The following is an 8,902-nucleotide window of genomic DNA, read 5'->3' as shown; positions in this document are numbered from 1 at the left end:
GCACTTGTGCATGAAACACAAAACATTAGTATGCAGGGACAGCAAGTGATCAGGAAGTCCAATGGAATCTCGGCCTTTATTGCAAAGGGGATGGAGTATAAACGCATGGATGTCTTGCTACAGTTACACAGGGTATTGGTGAAGCCACACCTGGAATACTGCAGTTTTGATTTCCATATTTACGAAAGGATATACTTGCTTTGGAGGCAGTACAGAGAAGGTTCACTAGGTTGATTCCGCATGTAAAGTCCTTACTCGACAGTATGAATCCACACGAGGCACATTTTGGGGACAAGGTCACTCTGTGACCTTAACTCTTTATTCACAGGACTCCAAAGACCATGACCCTGCATGGGACCTCCCTTTTTATACCTGTGTGATCAGGTAAGGTGTGTCTCCCACAAGTTCACCCCTTGTGGTCAAGGTCTGCATCTGGATTGAGTGTATACACTAATACAGTGGTGTTACATTGTGGTTACATACATGACACCGGAGATGAGGGGATTGACCTTATTCCCTTATTGTTTAAGAAACTGTCTATTTCTATCTGAAATTTATTCAGTGTCCCAGCTTCCACAGCTCTCTGAGACAGAAAATTCCACAGCCTCGAGCCTGCTCCGCCATTTAATACGATCATGGCTGATCCGATCATACACTGAGGTCCACTTCCCTGCCCGCTCCCCATAACCCCTGATTCCCTGATAGTTTAAGAAACTGTCGATTTCTGTCTTAAATTTATTCAATGTCCCAACTTCCACAGCTCTCTGAGGCAGTGAATTCCACAGATTTACAACCCTCTGAGAGAAGAAATTTCTCCTCATCTCAGTTTGACATGGGCGGCCCTTATTCTAAGATTATGTCCTCTCGTTCTAGTCTCCCCCATCAATGGAAACTTCCTCCCTGCATCCACCTTGTCAAGCCCTCTCATAATCTTATACATTTCGATACGTTTAATGTCGGTAATGAAATGGTTGCTCCCTCAATAACCTGTCCCTCTGACTGTAACTGTAGAATGAATCGAGTGGCCTGGGTTGTGGTCCCAGGTTGCTCAACAACAGGTCATGATTTGCTTCAGCTGAACAAAGCCTCGCTGTTCCACACACACAAGGGAATAAATCAACTCCAACCCCAAAACCAAATATTCAAATTCACTCACACTCCTCTGACACATTTCAGTATCATTCCCAGCTCCGCTCACTGGCTCCCCACTCTCTCCCCTCTGTGTCAGGATACCTCGTCCCATTATGCAGACCCTTGTGCCGGTACTGAGGGAGGGGCTGCACTGTCAGAGGTAGATGTATACACTCTAGTTCTTGAGCCGATAATCCAGCCCGACACTGCCAGTACCAGTACTGAGGGAGGGGCTGCACTGTCAGAGGTGCCATCCTGATACGTTAAACCGAGGCTCTGTCTGCCCTCAGGTGTGTATTAAAGATCCCACGGCCACTATTGGAAGAAGAGCAGGGGAGTTCTCCCTGGTGTTCTGGGGCCAACATTTACCGCCCCATCATCAATAAAACACAGAGTTTCTCTGGTCATTTATCTCATCAGTGTATGTGGGAACTTGATGCGCGCAAAATTGCTGTCACGGATCCTACATTACAATAGTGACCACATTCGAACATACTTCATTCGCTGTAAAGGGATTTGGGGTGTCTTGAGGTGGTGAAAGGCACGATATCAGTGTAAACTCCATGGGGTAGAAGGTCGGCTGTTTAGCACCACCATTCGTGCTAGAGAGGGCGCTAAGGGGCCAAACAACACCGACCCCCGAGCGCCGCGCTTACAGCTCCTGTGTCAGGATACCTCATCCCATAATGCAGACCCACAGTCCTTGTGCCGGTACTGAGGGAAGGGCTGCACTGTCAGAGGTAGATGTATACACTCTAGTTCTTGAGCTTATAATCCAGGCCAACACTGCCAGTCCCAGTACTGAGGGGAGGGGCTGCACTGTCAGAGGTAGATGTATACACTCTAGTTCTTGAGCTTATAATCCAGGCCAACACTGCCAGTACCAGTACTGAGGGGAGGGGCTGCACTGTCAGAGGTGCCATCCTGATGTCTGCTCTCTGCGGTGTTGTATTAAAGATCCCACGGCCACTATTGGAAGAAAAGCAGGGGGAGTTCTCCCTGGTGTTCTGGGGCCAACATTGCCCCCCATCATCAATAAAATGCCGAGATTCTCTGGTCATTTATCTCATCAATCTATTACAGTAGTGAACACTTTTGAACATACTTCATTTGGGGTGTCTTGAGGTGGTGAAAGGCACGATATCAGTGTAAACTCTAAGGGGTAGAAAGTCGGCTGTTTAGCACCACCATTAGTGTTAGAGAGGGGCGCTAAGGGGCTGAACCACACCTACCGCCCGAGCGCCGCTCTGTCAGCTCCTGCCGTGAACTTCAGTGAAGGTTTAGCTGTGACACTGACAGATTGCGCTGCGCTCGCAAACACCGCCCACCCAGTGAGGTCACCGAGTGTGCAACGCCGCCGTAGTCACACGTTTATTAAATTCACTCTCTCGCCTGTGGTAGCGCCTGGCGCTGACACCGGCAGGGGAAAGCAGTCGGTACAGCGAGGATCCCGGGGCCGTATCGTCCGGACTGCAAGGTAAGTGTGAAATGTAAGTTTTTAAACTTCTATTTATTTGTTGCAGCAGTGGGAAAATGTGGGTGGAGTTCATTGACACTTTCACCAAGATTTTGTTTTTCATCTTCAGGCACTAGGATGCCGGCAACCTAGAGCCAAACAATTGAGTAGGCCTCCTGCGTTACCGCTCCGTTAGCACCCGAAGAGGAGTGTGAAACACTTCCCTTAGTGCCCTGCTCTCCTCTTGGGGCAAAACATCTGAATATCGCACTTTGAGGCGGTAGACACCTCATTCTATATCTCTAATCTGCTCTGTGCAGATTCTGCCATGGAAACTGAAACCATTTTCTGTCTCTGTCTTCCATCAGCACACTTGGGGAGTTAGATTGGGCCTGGAATTCCTGTTTAGGGACAGTACAAGAAAGGTCCAGCTTCCAGCCTTTACGGAGTGAGCATGTCACACCAGGTGTGGTACTGCACCCCACATAGACACAGCAGGAAAGGCCAAGGCTCCATTCTCGGCCTGTGCTGAGTGAACTGATCCCAGCCGGGGTGGATGGTAAGGGGCTGCAATGAAGCCTCAGTGACCCTGGGTTAGAGAGAGAGAAAGTCCATCTCCCAAGGAATCGCTCCTTAAACCCATCTGCTTTACTCACTCCGCGTTATTGCTCCTTTAAAAAAAATCATCCAGGGTTCCTGCTCCTGATCACTGACCTTGACTCCTGGGTTAGAGAGAGAGGAAATCAGCCAGGGTTCCTGCTCCTGATCACTGCCAGTGACCCCTGTGTAAGAGAGAGGGGATATCAGCCAGGGTTCCTGCTCCTGATCACTGTCCAGTGACCCCTGGGTTAGAGAGAGAAGAAATCAGCCAGGGTTCCTGCTCCTGATCATTGTCCAGTGACCCCTGGGTTAGAGAGAGGGGATATCAGCCAGGGTTCCTGCTCCTGATCACTGGCCTGTGACCCTGCTGGAAATGGAGTGAGTGAGGCAGAGTTTCCTCTCATCGCCTGCCCAAATTTCTCTCTCTCTAACTCGGGTGACTGGACAGTGATAAGGAGCAGAAACCTTGGCTGATTTCCTCTCTCATTAAGCAAGGGCATTGGCTGGGCAAGGTATGGGTAAATATTCCAACCTTGCCCATGCAAATGTCCTGACTGCCGAGATAGGGAGGATCTGTCAAGCCCCAAATTGGAAAAGCCGGTTTTCAGTGCATGCGCATTGTGCGCTGAAAACCGACATTTGCGATGCCTTCCCAGGTCCGTACATGCTCCGTACAGACCCGGGAGGCCAGAATTGCTGGGCCGACATTAATAGTCCAGTCAGCACAGCTAAGGCTAAGCTTCGCACCTGCAGGAATCAACGGAAGTTGTTCCGCAATGTGTTTTGTGGAGGGGGTAAACTCAGCCTCGAATTTCTGTGGCACTGTGGATATATGTTTGTGTTGCTGTTTGTAACTTGTATTCTTGTAATCAGTGCACAAGAGGTCAACCTCGAAGGTTACACATAGCATTGCATTTTCACAGAAAGCCATCAGTTTGATTTCATTCGTCTTGAAGATTTTCCTGAAACGGCAATTTTGTTTTGACCGACACAACAATAGTGTTAATTAATCAATTATCCTGAGGGAGTTTATAATCCCGAGCATCTTGTGGTACTGTTGGATGTGGCACCATTGTCCCACAAGAGTACCATTGTGACACCTGACTGTTTAAGGTCTTGCTATTCAATCTGCAGCATGTGGCACACAGGCAGGCAGCCTCCTGCAGGCCTCCTCGCCACACGTCGAAGGACAAGATCGCAATCTGCGGGCAGTGACTTTAATTGGCAGCTATTTTTGAGACTTTGCAGAGAGGGCAGGTCCTTGATGGACTTGAGCCCTGTGTAATTGGCAGCTTGGTAGGAAGAGACTGCGTCTATAGATTTAAGATGCCAATTCTCAGAGAGAAGACATTTACAGAAACAGTCACCATGTCTGTAACAATAGTCACCAGCTCTAAGGCTGAGTTCTGTGCCAGCCAGATGAGTAGAATCAGGCTAGTCTAAAGTTATATTAAGTAAATGTACGGTTAACAACTATATTTAGCGAGTAAGCAGGTCAAGTCTGTCATGTATTGCTGTATACACTTAACTTAGATACACACCTTACCCACAGGGGGTGAACTTGTGGGAGACACTCCTTACCTGATCATTCAGGTATACAAAGGGAGGTCCCATGCAGGGTCATCACTTCTGGAGTGCTGTAATAAAGAGTCAAGGTCACAGAGTGGCCTTGTCCCTGGAATCTGCTTTGTGTGGTTTCATGCTGCAGAGTAAGGACTTTACAAAGTCTTTCTTGATTTATATATCGAAAATTGTACTGTTTGTTTATCTTTCTTACGCGAACAAAGCCAGTAGTTGGTGATAATTCTCCAAGTCAGCTTCTCATAGAATCACAGAATCATAGAAGTTTAAAACACGGAAGGAGGCCATTATGACCCATTGTGTCCATGCCGGCCAACAAAAGGCTATCCAGCCGAATCCTACTTTCCAGTTCTTGGTCCGTAGCCCTGTAGGTTACGGCATTACAAGCGCACAAATGTGAGGATTTCTGCCTCTACCACACTTTCAGGCAGTGAGTTCCAGACTCCCACAAACTTCTGTGTGAAGAAATTTCCCATCAAATCCCCTCTAAACCTTTTATCAATTACTTTAACTGTATGCCCCCTGGTTGTTGACCCATCTGCTTAGGGAAATAGGCCCTTTCTATCCACTATATCAAGGCACTTCATGATTTTATACACCTCAATGAGGTCTGCCTTCAGCCTCCTCTGTTCCAAGGAAAACAAAGCCAGCCTATCGAATCTCTCCTCATGGCTGAGATCCTCCACTCCTGGCAACATCCTCGTAAATCTCCTCTGTACCCTCTCCAGTGCAATCACGTCTTTCCTGTAATGCAGTGACCAGAACTGCAAGCAGTTCTCCAGCTGTGGCCTAACCAGTGTTTTATACAGTTCAAACACAACCTCCCTGCTCTTCTATTCTATGCCTCAGCTAATAAAGGCATGCATTCCATATGCCTCCTTAACCACCTTATCTCCATGGCCTGCTACCTTCAGGAATCTGTGGACATGCACTCCAAGAATCCTTTGTTCCTCTATATTTTTCAGTGTCCTAGCATTTAATGTATATTCCCTTGCCTTGTTAGTCCTCCCCAAATGCATTACCTCACACTTCTCCAGATTAAATTCCATTTACCACTGTTCTGCCCACCTGCCCAGTCTGTTGATATCTTCCTGCAGTCTGCAGCTTTCTTCCTCATTATCAACCACGCAGCCAATTTCAGTATCATCTGCAAACTTCTGAATCATACCCGCTATATTCAAGTCCAGATAATTGATGTATACCACAAAAAGCAAGGAACCCAGTACTGAGCCCTGCAGAACCGCACTGCATCATTCTTCCAGTCACAAAAATACCCACCAACCATTACCCTTTGCTTCCTGCCTCTTGGGGTGGTAACTCAGTGGAATTCCTCTCCTCCTCAGCTGTGGGTAGCATTCTCATCTCTGGGTCAGATTATTGTGGGTTCACGTCCCACTCTAGAGACTTGTGCACATAATCCAGGCTGACACTGCAGTGCAGTACAGAGGGAGTGCTGCACTGTCGGGGGTGCCATCTTTCAGATGATACGTTAAGCCGAGGCCGTATGTGCTATCTCAGGTGGACATAAAAGATCCCACAGCACTATTTAGAAGTCCGAGCAGGGGAATTCTCCCTGGTGTCCTGGCCAATATTTATCTCTCAATTATCACAAAAAACTGATTATCTGGTCATTTATCTGATTGATGTTTGTGGGAGCTTGATGTACGCAAATTGGCTGACACATCTTCCATAAGGAAGGATATACTTGCATTGGAGGCTGTTCAGAGCAGGTTCACTGGGTTGATTCTGGAGATGAGGGGGTTGACTTTTGAAGATAGGTTGAGTAGGTTGGGCCTATACACATTGGAGTTCAGAAGAATGAGCGGTGATCTTAGCGAAACATATAAGATAATGAGAGGGCTCAACAAGTTGGATTCAGAGAGGATATTTCCACTCATAGGGGAAACTAAAACTAGGGGACATAGTCTCAGAATAAGGGGCCGCCCATTTAAAACTGAGATGAGGAAGACTTCTTCTCTCAGGGTTGTAAATATATGGAATTCTCTGCCCAGAGAGCTGTGGAGGCTGGGTCATTGAATATATGTAAGGCGGAGATGGAGAGATTTTTGAGCGATAAGGGAATAAAGTGTTATGGGGAGTGGGAAGGGAAGTGGAACTGAGTCCATGATCAGATCAGCCATGATCTTATTGAATGGCGGAGGAGACTCGAGTGGTCAAAAGGTCGACTCCTGCTCCTATTTCTTATGTTATGTTCGTATTACAAGAATGACTCCACTTCAAAAGTACTTCATTGGCTGTAAAGCGCTTTGGAACGTCCTGAGGTCGTGAAAGGCACTTGTAGAAATGCAAGTCTTTCTTTGTCTTTTTATACATTCTGTGCCCCTAGACGGCACAAAATTCTGCACTGTTCCACTACACATTTCCTTAAAGTAAAATTTATGTGAGAAATGTCACACACAACTCCCGGCAAAACTTGCTCTGAAAATGTCGCTTGCGCTACGTGGCATCAACTCACAATTGAGTCTTTCCAGGTTGTCCTGTGCATCTTTCACGAGCTGCTTGGCTTCATCCCGAAGGTTCTGAGCATCGAAAACCATGCTACTCTTTTGGTCTATAAGACCATGCACAATTTTATATTTGTCTGCGAGCTGTCCGTCCAACATCTGGAAGCAAAAAAATGTAACAATTATACAAACATACGAAATTGATGGACAGGAAAAGACCAGTTAATTCATCAAGCCTGCCCCACACTGACAGTGGCCAGCACATCGTGAATAAATAATTACTCCCTCCCCTCTCCTCGACCCCCATAACAATGATCAGACGTACAGACTGAATGGGGGTAATTTTGACTTTGTGCGCAAGTCTAGAGTGCTGATATCGAGTCGGCAGCACGTTTTACATCTCTCCCCATTTTCACTTTATTTGAAGTTACTTGGGAGAGATGTAAGACGGGCTGCTGATTGGCTGCCACCTGTTTTACACCATTGCACAAAGTCAAAATCTACGTCCCATCAGTTTGACACCACAACGAACGGAAAATACCAATCAATTTCAGCTCAAGCACTTTTCTCTCTCCCAAAGTAAAGCTCCATCACATTTCCAATGGGACTCTACTGTCTGGGATAGTACATTGGCAGGATTTGTGGGCAAAATTGATTGGTGGACTGAGCAGTCAGTTCCAATACATGTTTTCTTCAATTATAAAACAAAATGAAACAAAATGCTGGCAACACATATCACATCAGTTTTTCGGGGCGATTTTAACCAGGTTTCCGCCAGGTGGGTGGGCAGTTAAAATCGTCCAGGGGACTCATCTGTTGACGCCTGCTCACTTCCCACATGCTATGGTTTTAACCTGCTCTTCTGACCAGGCGAGAAGGACACTCGCCAGAAACTGGCGGGGTCATAGAATTGTACAAACAGAAAGAGGCCATTCGGCTTATCGTGCCTATGCCAGCACTTGGAAAGAGCTATCGCATTAATCCCACTCCCCCGCTCTTTCTGCAAGTGCAGTTTTCCTTTTTACCGTCTTTCCATCTCGCGCATGGTTGAGAGCTTTGCTCTCTTCAGTTGTACCTGTTTGGCCCCGTTGACTTTATCCTGTGCCATTGCAGCGGTTACTTCTGCCTGCACTGCCACCAGGCTGTTGTTGACTCGTTTCATTTTCAGTGCATCGATTCTGTTGTCCAGCTGTATCAGTCGGTCCATGGCTTTCATCTGCTCTCTCTCCTGCACTCACTGTTTCACTCCATATCTGTGAAAATAGAGAGAGACAGAACACTTACTATCATTGGAATCCAGGCCAGGTGGGTCATAATAGTCTTTATCTCATCAGCTGACATGAGAAAGGATACTGCTGAACATTATGGCACAGCTAAATAGGTACCATGAATGAATCAATGAATGGAGCAGCAGACAAAACAAGGTGGCAGACTCGAAATGCTAAAAGATTCGAATGATCAGATAATGTGAAATAAGTGACTTGGATTAAGAGGAATACAGTGCATCCATAAAAAGGCATGTTCTTAAAATACTTAGGAGTGAAATCAGCAAGTACTTCTTCGCACAATGGGTAGTGGGAATCTGGAACTCTCTTCCCCAAAAGACAATGGATGCTGGGGATCAATTGAAAATGTAAAAACTAAAATAGATAGATTTTTGTTGGGTAAG

This window comes from Pristiophorus japonicus, chromosome 19 (genome assembly GCF_044704955.1).
Source record: "Pristiophorus japonicus isolate sPriJap1 chromosome 19, sPriJap1.hap1, whole genome shotgun sequence".
Lineage (NCBI taxonomy): Eukaryota > Metazoa > Chordata > Chondrichthyes > Pristiophoridae > Pristiophorus > Pristiophorus japonicus.
This window is presented reverse-complemented; position numbering follows the sequence as displayed.